The following is a 17,259-nucleotide window of genomic DNA, read 5'->3' as shown; positions in this document are numbered from 1 at the left end:
GAAAATTTGCTAAATTCTACTGCTATTACTATGTCCTGCTACAGTCATCAAAACCACTGTTGCTATGAAGTTATTACTAAGTTCCAAATCCAGGCAAGTTGCTAATATCACATCATGAAAGTAGAAAAAAATTAATATTTGTGAAGAAATATGAATGAGTACATGAACTTTTAGTGGGTGTTTACTATGAAGCAAGCACCATGCTGAATATTCTTACATGCCACCAAGCTACCTCATTTAATTCTTATACATTGTCTTTAACCTTATCACAATCTACCCCCCTATTTTATAGATGAGTAAACTGAGATACAGATAATTTAACTATCAATGCCATTCACCAGACATTTGAACCCAACTCTTCTGATTTAAAAACATAATCAACATACTCTTCATTCCACTGTGGCTAATTTAAGCATGTTAATTATTTTGTCACAAATAACCCGTTTACCTTTACACAGTAAAGGCAATGGAAAAATTAATAGCGAGTTGATCATTTTCTTCTTGAAGTCATTGTATTGACAGTAATTCAATTTCTATAAACAGTTTAGAATTTTTTTGGAAGCAGAAAATTTTACATCATTTTTTACCCAAGTAAAGATGTTGGCTTTATGCAGCTTTTAGAAAAGGATTGATTGTGCTTAGGTCTGAAATACGCGTAGGTTTTCCACGGTGCTGAATCTCCCCTGAAGTAGTATCAGATTCTGTTGCTGCTAAAGTAAACAAATTTCCTGCTGCGAGCAGAATTTTTTTTTTAAGATTTCCATAGCTGACACTTTTCTCCTGAACCAGCAACAGGAAAAGAATAAATAGAAGATATTCACTGTGATAAGAACTCAAAGGCAACTTCCAGACACAAAATATCTTTAAAGTTGTTACTCTTCTTTTTTATACAGTTAGAGATTTAGAGAGTTAAGAGGAAAAATAGGCATGGCATTTATTGTATTCATTAAATTAATTAATCAGAGCCTTTTAAGGCCAATTTAAATCAATCTTAATTCAAGTGGATGCTCATGATATGTATTTCTCCTTCTTTTCCCCTAAATGTCTCTAAAATACTGATTATTGGGATACTCTTGATAAATAATAAGCTGAGAAGAAAGTCTTAGAAACAAAAGGAATTAGACAGTTCTCAGAGTTAGTGAAATACACAGTACCATCTCAAATATTTCCTGGCAAGTTAGGACTGGGGTGTAACCTCATTGACGGTATCATCATATCTGGATAAAAGACAAAGTAAGAAGAAAGTATGGTCAGTGATGAAAGCGTTAGAAAATGGAGGAACAAGAACTATATTTGTGTTGATGCAGAAGAAGGGTGTGTCCACTGCTTATCAACTCACCATGTCATTATAAGGCTTCCCACGTAGTATGTTTCAGCTGTGAAACAGCTCCATCTGCCTGAAAAATTCAGCTTCTCCCTGCAATGGGACAAGTTTATATTTCAGTTCATGTACCTGCTTTTTTTTTTTTTTTTTTTTTTTTTTTTTTTTTTTTTGCAGTATGCGGGCCTCTCACTGTTGTGGCCTCTCCTGTTGCAGAGCACAGGCTCCGGACGCGCAGGCTCAGCGGCCATGGCTCATGGGCCTAGCCGCTCTGCAGCATGTGGGATCTGTTCGGACCGGGGCACGAACCCGTGTTCCCTGCATTGGCAGGCGAACTCCCAACCACTGCGCCACCAGGGAAGCCCAGTGTACCTGCTTTCTTGAGCACTGTCAACATGAGTCAGGATCCTTGAGATAGGTTAAGTTTAGGGCACTGACGATATTGTCTTTGTCAGCCTGTGAAAGTCGAGAGCTGTAACCTGCACCTTGGTAAATTCACCAACGTAATTCATTTGGCTAGACAGTCCTCCCTGATAATCCTTCAGCATCAGTAGATGAGCATTTCATCATTCAGTAGATGAACACATTTTTCAATGGGAAGATTTATACTCTGTGGGTTTTTAAAAACAGTATGGTTGGTTTCCAAAATATTCTCTAAAAAGCCAACATTGTGAGTCCTTTGGGGGAATTTTCTGTGTTCAGGGTTAATTGCTGTGTTAGACAAATATTTCTTGAATTAGTAAGTGAATGAATGACTAAGAGATAATTAAACAACAATAGAAAATAACTAGATGGGAAATGGAGAAAAATTGCTAATTCCAAAACCAATGATGCATTAGCACAAAATCACCTACTTGTTAGCTTTCAGCCACCATGATACTATACTCTTAAATACACCTGGATAATGACTGCATTTGTAAGTCTGGCTTCATTACCATCTCCCATTTAGGTTGTGAAAGTTGGGCTATGGGCTTGAAAGTGAAGAGTGAGAGAAAGAAATCTGGAATACTCTGGGATCCAGCTCATCACAGTAAGAATTTTAAATGATCCATAAGTTAAAAAAGAGTGGGAGTGTTAAAACAGATTTAGGTTCCTGCTTCCTTGAAACATTTTACATTTTGTTTCTCTTTCTCATTATTTTTTTTTTCAGTTTGAATATTTTTTAATTGAAGTATAATTGATTTACAGTGTTGTGTTTATTTCTGCTGTACAGCAAAGTGATTCAGTTATATATACTTTTTTATATTCTTTTCTATTATGATTTATCATAGGATGTTGAATATAGTTCTCTGTGCTATACAGTAGGACCTTGTTGTTTATCCATCCTATATATAAAAGCCTATGTCTGCTAATCCCAACCTCCCATTCCATCCATCCCCCACCCTCCTATTCCATCCATCCCCCACCCTCCTATTCCATCCATCCCCCAACCTCCTCCCCCTTGGAAACCACCAGTCTGTTCTCTATGTCCCTGATTCTGTTTCATAGAAAGGTTCATATGTGTCATGTTTTAGATTCCACATATAAGTGATATCATATGATATTTATCTTTTTCTGTCTGACTTACTTCACTTAGTATGACAATCTCTAGGTCCATCCATGTTGCAGCAAAAGGCATAATTTCATTCTTTTTATGGCTGAGTAGTATTCCATTGTATATATGTACCACATCTTCTTTATCCATTCATCTGTTGATAGACATTTAAGTTGTTTCCATGTCTTGTGAATATTGCTATTGTGAATATTGCTATGAACATAGGGGTGCATGTATCTTTTTGAATTACAGTTTTGTCTGGATATATGCCCAGGAGTGGGATTGATGGATCACATGGTCATTCTATTTTTAGTTTTCTGATAAAGCTCCATACTGTTTTCCACAGTGGCTGCACAAACTTACATTTCCACCAACAGTGTTGGAAGGTTCCCTTTTCTCCACACCCTCTCCAGCATTTGTTATTTGTAGACTTTTTAATGATGGCCATTCTGACTGGTATGAGGTGATACCTCATTGTAGTTTTGATTTGCATTTCTCTAATAATTGGTGATGTTGAGCATTTTTTCTTGTGCCTATTAGCCATCTGTATTTCTTCTTGTGAGAAATGTCTATTTAGGTATTCTGCCCATTTTTCAATTGGGTTGTTTTTGTTGTTGAGTTGTATGAGCTGTTTGTATATTTTGGAAATTAAGCCCTTGTTGATAACATTGTTTGCAAATATTTTCTTTCATTCTGTAGGTTGTCTTTTCACTTTTTGCTTTGTTGATGGTTTCCTTTGCTATATAAAAGCTTGTAAGTTTGATTAGGTCCCACTTGTTTATTTTTGTTCTTATTTCTATTGCCTTAGGTGACTGACCTAAGAAAACACTGGTACAAATTATGTCAGAGAATCTTATGTTGGAGAAATTTTTGCCTGTGTTCTCTTCTAGGAATTTTATCTTGTCATGTCTTATGTTTAAGCCTTTAAGCCATTTCGAGTTTATTTTTGTGTATGGTGAGGGGGTGTGCTCTAACTTCACTGATTTACATGTGGCTGTCCAATTTTCCCAACACCACTTGCTGCAGAAACTCTTTCCCATTGTATATTCTTGCCTCCTTTGTCAAAGATTAATTAACCATAGGTGTGTGGGTTTATTTCTGGGCTCTCTATTCTGTTCCATTGATCCATATGTCTGTTTTTGTGCCAATACCACACTGTTTTGATTACTGTGGCCTTGTAGTATTGTCTGAAGTCTGGGAGGGTTATGCCTCCTGCTTTGTTTTTATTCCTCAGGCTTGCTCTAGTGATTCTGGGTCTCGTATGGTTCCATATGAATTTTAGAATTATTTGTTCTAATTCTGTGAAAAATGTCATGAGTAATTTGATAAGGATTGCATTAAATCCTTAGGTTGCTTTGGGTAGTATGGTCATTTTGACAATATTAATTCTTCAAATCCTAGAGCCTGGGATATCTTTCCATTTCTTTGAATCATCTTCCATTTCCTTTATTAATGTTTTATAGTTCTCAGTGCATAAGTCTTTCACCACCTTGGTCAGGTTTATTCCTAAGTATTTTTGGGGGTGTGATTTTAAAAGGTATTGTTTTTTACATTCCCTTTCTGATATTTCATTGTTATTGTAAAGAAATGGAACCGATTTCTGTATGTTAATCTTGTATCCTGCTATCTCGCTGAATTCGTTTTATCAGTTCTAGTAGTTTTTGTGTGGAGTCTTTAGGATTTTCTATATATAGTATCATATCCTCTGCATATAATGACAATTTTACCTCTTTCCTTCCAATTTGAATACCTTTTTTTTTTTCTTTTTCTTGTCTGATTGATTGCTGTGGCTAGGACTTCCAATACTATGTTGAACACAGAAGAAGTGAGAATGGGCATCCTTGTCTTGTTCCAGATTTTAGGGGAAGGCTCCATTATTTCTTTTTTTGGGAAAGAAAAGGGAAAAAAATACAATTGTCTATTCAAGGACAAGTACAGCAGTTTCTCGAAATTGGGATGCTCCAGTTAAACATCATTGACAGTGATTTCTAACTGACAAAGTTATTTGGCAGAAAAGTAGATTGGTTAATCTGTGAATTAGTGTAGGTGAGAAATTCTGGTTTGGCAGTAGCACTTACTGTATTTTTATAGATAACACGTATTTTATGGAGGTTAAGAGCAACTAATTCTCATTCTAGGAACAAAAAGGAGCAATTTGTAGTTCCTTATTTAAATGTTCTTTTTTTTTAGGCAAGTAATGAATTTCCAACCAATCACTTGACTTTGTAAGTTCCTGAAATCTTGTTCTGATTAACACAATATCAATAACACAGTGGAACAATCTCACATTCTCAAGATTGCTCAGATGGTCCAGTCCCCTTAGGAATATATTGTGATAGAGAACTGTAGAATTAATGTAGTCCTGTGACCAGCTCATGAATATATACATTTGTTCAATAATGTTAATGAAAACTACCTTTGAGCCTTCTTTTGAGTTTAGAAAAGAAATGATTCATCAGATGAATAACTGAATACATGTCCCTGAGTGTGTGTAAATAAATTCTAATAAATGTACCACATCCACCCTAGCAGCTACAATTTGGGGTACCTCTTAGTTAAGTTTGCTGTAGTTCATTGTCATTGCCAGGTTCCATGCATTTTTTTTTTCCTCACAAAAGCCAATAAAGTAAAACAGCTCTTACTTTACAAAGTAAGAAACAAATGTGAGGGCTCTGACAACTGTAAACTATGCCCATTCAATTACACCTTTGAAAACGGACTCCTCTGTGGGTCCATGGACCTAGTAGAACGACTCTGAGACAGACCTGGGTCAGGACTGCACTGTTACCAGACCTCGTAGCTTCATGATGTGCCTTATATCCCTGGGTATCAGCATCATGAGCACTGTGTCTGACAGTCCTGCAGTTATAATTAATCCAAGAGCAAGGAATGTCTTTCCACTTCTTCGAATCATCTTCAGTTTCCTTTATCAATGTTGTATAATTCTCAGCATAGAATTCTTTCATCACCTGGGTCAGGTTTATTCCTAGGTTTGTTTATTACGCAATAAAAAAAATTTTTTTTTGCTTTCTCTGATATTTCATTGTTAGTGTAAAGAAATGCAACAGCTCTGTTTCTATTAATCTTGCATCCTACTACCTTGATGAATTTGTTTATCAGTTCTAGTAGCTTTTGTGTGGAGTCTTTATGGTTTTCTATATAGAGTATCGTGTCATTGGTATATAGTGACAATTTTACCTCTCCCCATTTGATTTGGATAACTTTCCTTTTTCTTGTCTGATTGCTGTGGCTAGGACTTCCATACTATGTTGGTTAGAAGTGATGAGAGTGGGCTTCCGTGTCCTGTTCCAGAATTTAGTGGGAAGGCTTTCAGCTTTTTACCGTTATGATTGGCTGTGGGTTTGTCATAAATGGCTTTTATTGTGTTGAGATATATTCCCTCTCTGCCCACTGTGGTAAGAGTTTTTATCATGAATGGATGTTTAATTTTTATCAAGAGCTTTTTCTGCATCCATTGAGATAATCATGTGGTTTTTGTCTTTTGTTGCTGTTGTATAGCACATTCATTGATTTGCGTATGTTGAAACATCCTTGTGATCCTGGAGTGAATCCAAGTTGATCACAGTGTATGATCTTTTTTATGTGTTGTTGGATTTGGTTTGCTAATATTTTGTTGAGGATTTTTACATCTATATTCATCAGAGATATTGGCCTGTAATTTTCTTTTTTGGTAGTTGTCTGGTATTTTTTTTTTTTTTTTTTTTTTTTGCGGTACACGGGCCTCACACCGCTGCGGCCTCTTCCGCCGTGGAGCACAAGCTCCGGACGCGCAGGCTCAGCGGCCGTGGCTCACGGGCCTAGCCGCTCCGCGGCACATGGGATCCTCCTGGACCGGGGCACGAACCCGCGTCCCCTGCATCGGCAGGCGGACTCCCAACCACTGCGCCACCAGGGAAGCCCAGTTGTCTGGAGTTGTCTGGTTTTGATATCTGGCAATAGAGGCTTCATAGAATGACTTGGGGAGTGTTCCCTCTTCTTCAATCTTTTGGAAGAATTTGAGAAGTATTGATATAACTTCTTTGTTGAACGTTTGGTAGAATTTCCCAGTGACGCCATCTGCTCCTGGACTTTTGTTTGCAGGGTTTATTTTATTTTATTATTTTTTTACATCTTTATTGGAGTATAACTGCTTTACAATGGTGTGTTAGTTTCTGCTTTATAACAAAGTGAATCACTTATACATATACATATGTTCCCATATCTCTTCCCTTTTGCAGCTCCCTCCCTCCCACCCTCCCTATCCCACCCCTCTAGGTGGTCACAAAGCACCGAGCTGATCTCCCTGTGCTACGCGGCTGCTTCCCACTAGCTATCTATTTTATGTTTGGTAGTGTATATATGTCCACGCCATTCTCTCGCTTTGTCTCAGCTTACCCTTCCCCCACCCCATATCCTCAAGTCCTTTCTCTAGTAGGTCTGTGTCTTTATTCCTGTCTTACCCCTAGGTTCTTCATGACATTTTTTTTCGTTAAATTCCATATATATGTGTTAGCATACAGTATTTGTCTTTCTCTTTCTGAATTACTTCACTCTGTATGACAGACTCTAGGTCCAACCACCTCATTACAAATAGCTCAATTTCATTTCTTTTTATGGCTCAGTAATATTCCATTGTATATATGTGCCACATCTTCTTTACCCATTCATCCGACGATGGACATTTAGCTTATTTCCATCTCCTGGCTATGGTAAATAGAGCTGCAGTGAACATTTTGGTACATGAATCTTTTTGAATTGTGCTTTTCTGAGGGTATATGCCCAGTAGTGGGATTGCTGGGTCATATGGTAGTTCTATTTGTAGTTTTTTGAGGAACCTCCATAATGTTCTCCATAGTGGCTGTACCAATTCACATTCCCACCAGGAGTACAAGAGTGTTCCCTTTTCTCCACACCCTCTCCAGCATTCATTGTTTCTAGATTTTTTGATGATGGCCACTCTGACTGGTGTGAGATGATATCTCATTGTAGTTTTGATTTGCATTTCTCTAATGATTAATGATGTTGAGCATTCTTTCATGTGTTTGTTGGCAGTCTGTATACCTTCTTTGGAGAAATGTCTGTTTAGGTCTTCTGCCCATTTTTGGATTGGGTTGTTTGTTTTTTTGTTATTGAGCTGCATGAGCTGCTTGTAAGTTTTGGACATTAATCCTTTGTCAGTTGCTTCATTTGCAAATATTTTCTCCCATTCTGAGGGTTGTCTTTTGGTCTTGTTTATGGTTTCCTTTGCTGTGCAAAAGCTTTTAAGTTTCATTAGGTCCCATATATTTATTTTTGTTTTTATTACCATTTTTCTAGGAAGTGGGTCAAAAAGGATCTTGCTGTGATTTATGATATAGAGTGTTCTGCCTATGTTTTCCTCTAAGAGTTTGATACTTTCTGGCCTTACATTTAGGTCTTTAATCCATTTTGAGCTTAGTTTTGTGTATGGTGTTAGGGAATGATCTAATCTCATACTTTTACATGTGCCTGTCCAGTTTTCCCAGCACCACTTATTGAAGAGGCTGTCCTTTCTCCACTGTACGTTCCTGCCTCCTTTAACAAAGATAAGGTGACCATATGTGTGTGGGTTTATCTCTGGGCTTTCTATCCTGTTCCATTGATTTATATTTCTGTTTTTGTGCCAGTACCATACTGTCTTGATTACTGTGGCTTTGTAGTATAGTCTGAAGTCAGGGAGCCTGATTCCTCCAGCTCCGTTTTTCATTCTCAAGAATGCTTTGGCTATTCGGGGTCTTTTGTGTTTCCATACAAATTGTGAAATTTTTTGTTCTAGTTCTGTGAAAAATGCCAGTGGTAGTTTGATAGGGATTGCATTGAATCTAGAGATTGCTTTGGGTAGTAGAGTCATTTTCACAATGTTGATTCTTCCAATCCAGGAACATGGTATATCTCTCCATCTATTTGTATCATCTTTAATTTCTTTCATCAGTGTCTTACAATTTTCTGCATTACAGGTCTTTTGTCTCCGTAGGTAGGTTTATTCCTAGATATTTTATTCTTTTTGTTGCAATGGTAAATGGGAGTGTTTTCTTGATTTCACTTTCAGCTTTTTCATCATTAGTGTATAGGAATGCCAGAGATTTCTGTGCATTAATTTTGTATCCTGCTACTTTACCAAATTCATTGATTAGCTCTAGTAGTTTTCTGGTAGCATCTTTAGGATTCTCTATGTATAGTATCATGTCATCTGCAAACAGTGACAGCTTACTTCTTCTTTTCCGATTTGGATTCCTTTTATTTCCTTTTCTTCTCTGATTGCTGTGGCTAAAACTTCCAAAACTATGTTCAATAAGAGTGGTGAGAGTGGGCAACCTTGTCTTGTTCCTGATCTTAGTGGAAATACTTTCAGTTTTTCACCATTGAGAATGATGTTTGCTGTGGGCTTGTCCTATATGGCCTTTGTTATGTTGAGGAAAGTTCCCTCTATGGCTACTTTCTGCAGGATTTTTATCATAAATGGGTGTTGAATTTTGTGGAAAGCTTTCTCTGCATCTATTGAGATGACCATATTGTTTTTCTCTTTCAATTTGTTAATATGGTGTATCACATTGATTGATTTGTGTATATTGAAGAATCCTTGCATTCCTGGAATAAACCCCACTTGATCATGGTGTGTGATCGTTTTATTGTGCTGTTGGATTCTGTTTGCTAGTATTTTGTTGAGGATTTTTGCATCTATGTTCATCAGTGATATTGGCCTGTAGTTTTCTTTGTGACATCCTTGTCTGGTTTTGGTATCAGGGTGATGGTGGCCTTGTAGAATGAGTTTGGGAGTGTTCCTCCCTCTGCTATATTTTGGAAGAGTTTGAGAAGGATAGGTGTTAGCTCTGCTCTAAATGTTTGATAGAATTCACCTGTGAAGCCATCTGGTCCTGGGCTTTTGTTTGTTGGAAGATTTTTCATCACAGTTTCAATTTCAGTGCTTGTGATTGGTCTGTTCATATTTTCTATTTCTTCCTGATTCAGTCTTGGCAGGTTGTGCATTTCTAAGAATTTGTCCATTTCTTCCAGGTTGTCCATTTTATTGGCATAGAGTTGCTTGTAGTAATCTCTCATGACCCTTTGTATTTCTGCAGTGTCAGTTGTTACCTCTCCTTTTTCATTTCTAATTCTGTTGACTTGAGTCTTCTCCCTTATTTTCTTGATGAGTCTGGCTAATGGTTTATCAATTTTGTTTATCTTCTCAAAGAATCAGCTTTTAGTTTTATTGATCTTTGCTATCGTTTCCTTCATTTCTTTTTCATTTATTTTTGATCTGATCTTTATGATTTCTTTGCTTCTGCTAACTTTGGGGTGTTTTTGTTCTTCTTTCTCTAATTGCTTGAGGTGTAAGGTTAGGTTGTTTATTCGAGATGTTTCCTGTTTCTTAAGGTAGGATTGTATTGATATAAACTTTCGTCTTAGAACTGCTGTTGCCGCATCCCATAGGTTTTGGGTCGTTGTGTGTCCATTCTCTATTTGTTTCCAGGTATTTTTTGATTTTCTCTTTGATTTCTTCAGTGATCACTTCGTTATTAAGTAGTGTATTGTTTAGCCTCCATGTGTTTGTATTTTTTACAGATCTTTTCCTGTAATTGATATCTAGTCTCATAGCGTTGTGGTCAGAAAAGATACTTGGTACAATTTCAATTTTCTTAAATTTACCAAGGCTTGATTTGTGACTCAAGATGTGATCTATCCTGGAGAATGTTCCATGAACACTTGAGAAAAATGTGTATTCTGTTGTTTTTGGATGGAATGTCCTATGTCAATTAAGTCCATCTTGTTTTAAAGCTTGTGTTTCCTTATTTATTTTCATTTTGGATGATCTGTCCATTGGTGAAAGGGGTGTTAAAGTCCCCTACTGTGAAGGTGTTACTGTCGTTTTCCCTTTTATGGGTGTTAGTATGTGCCTTATGTATTGAGGTGCTCCTATGTTGGGTGCATAAATATTTACAATTTTTATATCTTCTTCTTGGATCAATCCCTTGATCATTATGTAGTGTCCTTCTTTGTCTCTTGTAATATTCTTTATTTTAAAGTCTATTTTGTCTGATATGAGAATTGCTACAACAGCTTTCTTTTGGTTTCCATTTGCATGGAATATCTTTTTCCATCCCCTCACTTTCAGTCTGTATGTGTCTCTAGGTCTGAAGTGGGTCTCTTGTAGACAGCATATATATGGGTCTTGTTTTTGTATCCATTCAGCCAATCTGTGTCTTTTGGTTGGAGCATTTAGTCCATTTACATTTAAGGTAGTTATTGATATGTATGTGCCTATTCCCATTTTCTAAATTGTTTTGGGTTCGTTATTGTAGGTCTTTTCCTTCTTTTGTGTTTCTTGTCTAGAGAAGTTCCTTTAGCATTTGTTGAAAAGCTGGTTTGGTGGTGCTGAACTCTCTCAGCTTTTGCTTGTCTGTAAAGGTTTTAATTTCTCCATCAAATCTGAATGAGATCCTTGCTGGGTAGAGTAATCTTGGTTGTAGGTTTTTCTCCTTCATCACTTTAAATATGTCCTGCCACTCCCTTCTGGCTTGCAGAGTTTCTGCTGAAAGATCAGCTGTTAACCTTATGGGGATTCCCTTGTGTGTTATTTGTTGTTTTTCTCTTGCTGCTTTTAATATGTTTTCTTTGTATTTAATTTTTGACAGTTCGATTAATATGTGTCTTGGCATATTTCTCCTTGGATTTATCCTGTATGGGACTCTCTGTGCTTCCTGGACTTGATTAACTATTTCCTTTCCCATATTAGGGAAGTTTTCAACTATAATCTCTTCAAATTTTCTTTTTCTCTTCTTCTTCAAATTATAGGAACCCCTATAATTTGAATGTTGTAGCGTTTAATGTTGTCCCAGAGGTTCCTGAGACTGTCCTCAGTTCTTTTCATTCTTTTTTCTTTATTGTGCTCTGCAGTAGTTATTTCCACTATTTTATCTTCCAGGTCGCTTATCCGTTCTTCTGCCTCAGTTATTCTGCTATTGATCGCCTCTAGAGTATTTTTCATTTCATTTATTGTGCTGTTCATCGTTGTTTGTTTCATCTTTAGTTCTTCTAAGTCCTTGTTAAATGTTTCTTGCATTTTGTCTATTCTATTTCCAGGATTTTGGATCATCTTTACTATCATTATTCTGAATTCTTTTTCAGGTAGACTGCCTATTTTCTCTTCATTTGTTAGGTCTGGTGGGTTTTTATCTTGCTCCTTCATCTGCGGTGTGTTTTTCTGTCTTCTCATTTTGCTTATCCTTACTGTTTGTTTTTGGGGTCTCCTTTTTGCAGGCTGCAGGTTCGTAGTTCCCGTTGTTTTTGGTGTCTGTCCCCAGTGGCTAAGGTTGGTTCAGTGGGTTGTGTAGGCTTCCTGGTGGAGGGGACTAGTGCCTGTGTTCTGGTGGATGAGGCTGGATCTTGTCTCTCTGGTTGGCAGGTCCACATCTGGTGGTGTGTTTTGGGGTGTCTGTGGACTCATTATGATTTTAGACAGCCTCTCTGCTAATGGGTGGGGTTGTGTTCCTGTTTTGCTAGTTGTTTGGCATAGGGTGTCCAGCACTGTAGCTTGCTGGTCAGTGAGTGGAGCTGGGTCTTCTTGTTGAGATGGAGATCTCTGGGAGATTTTCGCCATTTGATATTACGTGGAGCTGGGAGGTCTCTTGTTGACCAGTGTCCTGAAGTTGGCTCTCCTACCTCAGAGGCACAGCAGTGACTCCTGGCTGCAGCACCAAGAGCCTTTCATCCACACGGCTCAGAATAAAAGGGAGAACAAGTAGAGAGAAAGAATTAGGAAGGAAGAAAGAAAGGAGGGAGGGTCTGTGGGAGGAAGGAAGGAAAGAAAGAAGATAAAGTAAAATAAAATAGAGCTATTAAAATTAACATTAATTATTAAGAAAGAGGAAAAAAATTAAAAAAAAACGGACAGATAGAACCCTAGGATAAATGGTGGAAGCAAAGCTATACAGACAAAATCTCACACAGAAGTATACACACTCACAAAAAGAGAATAAGGGCGAAAAAATCATAAATCTTGCTCTTAAAGTCCACCTCCTTAATTTGGGATGATTCCTTGTCTATTCATGTATTCCACAGATGCAGGGTACATCAAGTTTAATCCGTTGCTTCTGAGGCTGCTGGGAGAGATTTCCCTTTCTCTTCTTTGTTCTCACAGCTCCCAGGGGCTCAGCTTTGGATTTGGCCCCGCCTCTGCGTGTAGGTTGCTGGAGGGAATCTGTTTTTCCGTCAGACAGGACAGGGTTAAGGAGCCGCTGATTCGGGGGCTCTGGCTCACTCAGGCTGCGGGCAGGGAGGGGCACGGAGTGCAGGGCGAGCCTACGGCGGCAGAGGCCAGCGTGACGTTGTACCAGCCTAAGGCTCACTGTGCGCTCTCCCGAGGAAGTTGTCCCTGGATCCCGGGAACCCGGCAGTGGTGGGCTGCACAGGCTCCCCGGAAAGGAGGTGTAGATAGTGACCTGTGGTCAAACACAGGCTTCTTGGCGTGGCAGCAGCAGCCTTAGCGCTTCCTGCCCATCTCTGGGGTCGGCGCTGACAGCCGCGGCTCGCCCGTCTCTGGAGCTCCTTTAAGCAGCGCTCTGAATCCCCTCTCGTGACTCACAAGGAAACAAAGAGGGAAGAAAAAGTCTCTTGCCTCTTTGGCAGCTCCAGACCTTTTCCCGGACTCCCTCCCAGCTAGCCGTGGCGCACTAACCCCCTGCAGGCTGTGTTCACACCGCCAATCCCAGTCCTCTCCCTGTGCTCGGACCAAAGCCCGAGCCTCAGCTCACAGCCCCGCCCGCCCCGGCGGGTGAGCAGACAAGCCTCTCGGGCTGGTGAGTGCCTGTCGGCACCGATCCTCTGTGCTGGAATCTCCCTGCTTTGCCCTCCGCACCCCTGTTGCTGCGCTCTCCTCCACGGCTCTGAAGCTCCCCCACTCCGCCACCCGCAGTCTCTGCCCACCAAGGGGCTTCTAGTGTGTGGAAACCTTTCCTCCTTCACAGCTCCTTCCCACTGGTGCAGGTCCCGTCCCTATTCTTTTGTCTCTGTTTATTCTTTTTTCTTTTGCCCTATCCAGGTACGTGGGGAGTTTCTTGCCTTTTGGGAGGTCTGAGGTCTTCTGCCAGCATTCAGTAGGTGTTCTGTAGGGTTGTTTCACGTGTAGATGTATTTCTGATGGATCTGTGTGGAGGAAGGTAATCTCTGCGTCTTACTCTTCTGCCATCTTCCCCTCCTCATCACCAGCAATTTTATCTCAATAAACCAACCTCAGAATGAGGAACAAGCCTTTCAAAACAAAAGAAAGGAATGGCAGATTGCCAGCTCCAACTAATCCCCAGCTAGGTTTATGTACGTGCAAGATTTACATGCACTTACTTACTTAATAGGGAATTAAAGGAAATCTCATCCCGAAAATGACTAAGATGGGGCTCTTTTATTGTGTACGCAGTTAAGTTAGAGACAGCTGGCTTGATAAAACATCTTTTCAGAATTCTGCCCTTAAAGAAACAAAAGCTATTCTAGGAGGAACTTGCATTTCTCTCCCTGTCCCTTTGAGATAGATATAAATGTTCTACCTGATCTTCCTAGGTGTTGTGTGTGTATCTGTGTGTATGTATGGGTTTTGAGAACTTGGTCTCTGCCATTCTGAAGAGACATATGGTGTACACATATGGTGTACATTTGGCAGTCAATGTATTAGAGTGGGATTCTGGATCCTGTTTAGGAGGCATCCTTCATACTCTCTTGTGGGCATGCCTCTTGCACATTATTGGTTTGAGTCATGATTAAGGTATAGCTCATTAATGGCCAGATGATGGAGCCTTTAAATTGGAGCAACTTCTAAATTGGTAGTTTTAGAGAGCTCTCATTATAAACAGCTGTTTTATTGTTGCCTATGGGGAAAAAAACAAAGATGGAAAAAAAATATATATATATAATGGTTAACCTAGGAACTCCTTTAGTTTAAAACAACCAACCAAACAAACAAATGGTTTGGGAAGCCTTATTTGTGGTCTCTGCTTCCCCTCAATGGGTCTTACAGATGCTAATAAAAAGATAAGGATAATTAATTAGGTTAATTAATAGGGAAATAAGAAAAAAAATTAAAAAGTCTAGAGAATTTTTCCCAACAAGGTAGACATTTAAAGGGCTCATTCCCCCAAAATAAAGAAATCTATAGATGGTTACTAAGAAATGGGATAAATAAAACAGATGTTAATGGGATTAAAACAAAAGGTTTTGATACAACACTACCTAAGGTTGGAGGGGCCAAAGGACCTCCTACTGTTCCCCAACATTAAAGGGCCCCAAACAAGTCCACTCTATTTACCCTGTGTATATATATAAAAGGCTGGAAAAAAATTGCACTGAGATACTGGACCAGCAACAGACCAATTAATCAAGTTAAAACATACATATGACATGTCTCTACCTCCAGATAATATCATCAAAATTAAATTTATAAAATAGTTCTATTTAATTGACTTAACAGTTGCAAATTAAATATTTCTAAAAATTAAACTGGCCAGCATGAATTTCAAGCTCATGTGATCTAGAAAATATTCAATATTAAATTAATATCTGGTATTAAAGCTAGCTTAAGATTGTTGGTTTAATCAATAGAGACATGTCTTACTTTTATTGTACCTAGGTTTACTGAAGATAAATAAGTTCATGTTATTTCTGTTGGAGAGCTTTTCAGCAAGAAAAAAGAATTAACTTGGTTTGATTTTCATAAGTTATAAAGGTAAATGACATGAGTTTTTAGGTGAACTCTTTAGGAAAAATTATGTTTTGGGTGCATCTATCTAGAATAGTTTCTCCACACTTTTCATTAACTTGAAAAACGATGGGAATTCATTAAATATCCAGGGCATTTCAAATAAGGTAAAATATTGGACATTAATTGCTAAATAGGTTTAATAGTACCTACTTTTGTCTCCTTACAAGAAAGAAACTACAGATGCTGGGTTTATTAGACACATGTCTTGTACTACATTAAGGAAAGAAATTATGCCATCAGGCAATAGTATGTTTCTAGAGGTTATGGCATATTCTAATCAATGCTGGTATGACAAACAGTTAACAATTACTTGCTGTTTGTCAGTTTTCACTAGAGATTAAGGTTTTTAAGGGTTAAAATTCTAATCTATACTTACGGCTAACAATACATACATTAAAGGGTCAGACACCACGATCAATACCAGGGATGCAAGATTTTTCAATATCTGCAAATCAGTAAGTATGATATACCACATTAACATACTGAAGAATAAAAACCATATCATTATTTCAATAGATGCAGAAAATTCATCACCAATTGATGATAAAAACTCTCTAGAACATGGGCATAGAGGGAACCTACCTCAACATAATAAAGACCATATATGACAAACCCACAGCTAACATCGTACTCAATGGTGAAAAGCTGAAAGCATTTCCTCTAAGATCAGGAACGAGACAAGGATGTCCACTCTCATTCAACATTGTTTTGGAATTCCTAGCCACAGCAATCAGAGAAATAAAAGGAATCCAAATTGGAAAAGAAAAAGTAAAATGGTCACTGTTTGCAGATGACATGATACTATACATAGAAAATACTAAAGATGCTACCAGAAAGCTACTAGAACTCAACAGTAAATTTGGTAAAGGGGCAGGACACAAAATTAATGCAGAGAAATCTCGTGCATTTTTATACACTAACAAACAACAAAAGATCACAAGGAGAAATTAATTAAGGAAACAATCCCATTTACCATTGCATCAAAAAGAATAAAATCCATAGGAATAAACCTACCTAAGCAGGAAAAAGACCTGTACCCTGAAAACTAAAATGCTGATGAAAGAAATTGAAGATGACGCAAACAGATGGAAAGATATACCATGTTCTTGGATTGGAAGAATCAATATTGTCAAAATGACTATGCTATCCAAGGAAATGTACAGATTCAATGCAATCCCTATTTAATTACCAATGGCATTTTTCACAGAACTAGAACAAAAAAATTTTTAATTTGTATGGGAAGAAAACAATTTTTTAATTTGTATGGAAACACAAAAGACCCTGAATATCCAAAGCAATCCTGAGAAAGGAAAATGGAGCTGAAGGAATCAGACTCCCTGATTTCAGACTACTCTACAAAGCTACAGTAATCTAAACTGTATGGTACTGACACAAAAACAGACACATAGATCAATGGAACAGAATAGAGCCCAGAAATGAACCCACATTTATATGGTCAATTAATCTATGACAAAGGAGGCAAGAATATACAATGGAGAAAACACTCTCTTCTATAAGTGGTGCTGGGAGAAGTGGACAGCTACATGTAAAAGGATGAAACTACAACATTCTCTAACACCACACACAAAAATAAACTCAAAATGGATTAAAGACCTAAATGTAAGGCCAGATACTATAAAA

The 17,259-nt window shown here is 38.1% G+C and overlaps 1 long non-coding RNA gene across 4 annotated transcripts in view; it reads left to right on the top strand.

The window, feature by feature from the left end:
* LOC138414083 (uncharacterized) overlaps positions 1–17,259 on the top strand; it is a 154,323-nt gene that overhangs the window by 120,850 nt on the left and 16,214 nt on the right. For 3 of the 4 annotated variants that reach the window (XR_011246480.1, XR_011246479.1, XR_011246478.1), the window contains exon 4: positions 2,271–2,537. The exons of the other annotated variant lie outside the window; for it this stretch is intronic. This is a non-coding gene — a long non-coding RNA (uncharacterized lncRNA). Of the gene's footprint in view, positions 1–2,270; positions 2,538–17,259 lie in introns of those variants that run through there. 4 annotated transcript variants of the gene reach the window in all.

The sequence above is a fragment of the Delphinus delphis genome, chromosome 5 (assembly GCF_949987515.2).
Source record: "Delphinus delphis chromosome 5, mDelDel1.2, whole genome shotgun sequence".
Lineage (NCBI taxonomy): Eukaryota > Metazoa > Chordata > Mammalia > Artiodactyla > Delphinidae > Delphinus > Delphinus delphis.
Note: the sequence above shows the minus strand (reverse complement) of the source record. Positions and strands in the feature narration are given on the sequence as shown.